The following is a 2,234-nucleotide window of genomic DNA, read 5'->3' as shown; positions in this document are numbered from 1 at the left end:
ATGTTTCCATTAGTCTATAATGTAGTTTTAATTATAATTCGTTTTTAAAATTTTTTTTTTAGACTTACGAGGTATTACATAAAGTATATTGAAAATGGATATTGACATACGAGCTATTATTACTTTCTTCATTTATTGTTTTCTAGTTGACTGATTCAATTACATTGTTAAATAAAAAAATTTAAATCAGGGGTTTTTATTTATTAAATCTTTTAATACTTCAGCCTTTTTTAATTTGTTATTAAAACATAATATTTATAGGTGACAATAAAGGTATTAAAAAGTAAACAATATTTTAAAACAGAACTAAAATTTTATAGTAACATTCAGACCTTAAATTATAATTATAATAGAATAACCATACATTATTTTAAAACAGAACTAAAAATGTATATTAATAATCAAAATATTAAAAATTAAACATTATTTTAAAACAGAACTAAAATTGTATAACATTAAGACCATGGATTATAATTATTATCAATAAAAATATTTAAAAAAAATAAATAGTATAGTATTAAAAAATAGACATTATATTATGATTAATTACAACAGTGTAGTTAAATTAGTTTTAATATTTAATCATATTTAATATAATAATATGATTATAAAACTCATGACAAGCATTAGGAATTACTTTTTTAGTTGCTGTAAATGTTCCCACTTACTTTTGGGAATTTTCAATTCTTCTATATGAAGCTGACTATAAATAATAGGAGATGCTATTTTACACATTTTTTTTCTTTTCTTTTGAGCCAATCTGAGATCAGAGTATTTATCATCAAAATTAATTTTAAAGTCAATAGTACCATTTGAAATATATATCGAAGTGACTTTATATTTGTAACAGTTGGATCACCAGCTGATTTGCCAGGTCTTAATGAGTCATATCTATTAAATCAATTTTATATTGTTTAAAAAATGAAGTATCACACCATTTTATATTATAAGGAAATGGTTTTTTCCTAGAACTTTGTGTAATTTTTATATAATCTGAAGGTAAATAAATATCTGCATTCTTCAACTTGCATTCAATATTAGAATGAACTGAGTCACACTCCATTTGAGTGTGCTCTTTGGTAAAATATTTTTGTTCAATAACAACTTTATTGTTTGTGGCAAACTCTAACTGTGCATTAGACAGTACATTATTCCTATTCTGGTAAAAGCAGCCATCACTCTAAAGTATTATATTTAGATTTTTAGATTTGGATTTTTGTTATGGGCTTCTGTAATTTGATCTATAATAAAGCTCACAAATGATGACGCTGAAAGGTCACTTTGGGTCTCGTCCCACCAATATCAAGTGGACTCATGTGTTGCCAAATTATATGTGGTAAAATTATGCACACTTAGTTTACAGACTTTAACCGCTTGCAGGTCCATTGTAAACACTAGTATTTCATTAAGTAAAGCTTTTTCTTTGTCCAGACATTTTTCTTCTCTACTTTGATTTTTATTTTTCAATGTGGTCTTTCCATTCTTTTTCACTAATATTATTGGTTTGATAAGTACAACAAGTGTCACACTGATCTTTTTTGGAGCTAAATTGAGATATATTATTTTCTACAACAATGCCATAAAAGGTGTTTATTTAAACAATATTATTCTCTTTTTCTTCATTATTACACATCTAACATCTTAATATACATATTATATAATTGGAATATTGATTGTATGTATGGCTCAAGATAAAGTTTATAAGTTGATGTCCTACAATAACGAGAAGGCATTTTTGGAATTTGTTCAAGAAATTTATTTACAAATTTTCTATTTTTTTTATGTGGACTATCCCTTAAACATCTTACTTCTGGTGTATTTGGACTCCCATTGTTCTCTTGTTGTGCACCAATTATGAACTTGTGACTCATCCAATTCTCGGGTGTTTAAAAACATTGTTTTACATACATCCAAGAGTTCTCCATTAACTTTTAAAAACTAGGAAAAAGAACTATTTCTTCTTGACACTGTTAAATCAACTTTTCGCTATTTAATACTAGTATTTTTTACTAAGGAAGTAACATAAATCTTTTTTCTGACCAGCTAAGATTGGATCAAAAATCAGTAAATACCCTCAACCTGTCATCCTCCAGTATTTCATTACACTCTCAGAATGTAAAAATCATTGTGTTGATCCATAACATCAGTACTCTGTATAATATTACTTGAACATTTATACAAATTTTATGTTTCTTCATTAGGAACAAAGTAATTTTATATTATTAGGGTCAACT

General features: G+C 25.7%; 1 pseudogene; it reads right to left on the bottom strand.

The window, feature by feature from the left end:
* Positions 1-571: 571 nt before the first annotated feature.
* On the bottom strand, positions 572-1,871 carry LOC149060656 (uncharacterized; annotated as a pseudogene).
* Between the last annotated feature and the right edge of the window lie 363 nt (positions 1,872-2,234).

This window comes from Diuraphis noxia, unplaced genomic scaffold (assembly GCF_037042655.1).
Source record: "Diuraphis noxia isolate RWA-SAM2 unplaced genomic scaffold, SU_Dnox_SAM2 contig0001, whole genome shotgun sequence".
NCBI lineage: Eukaryota > Metazoa > Arthropoda > Insecta > Hemiptera > Aphididae > Diuraphis > Diuraphis noxia.
This window is presented reverse-complemented; position numbering and strand designations above follow the sequence as displayed.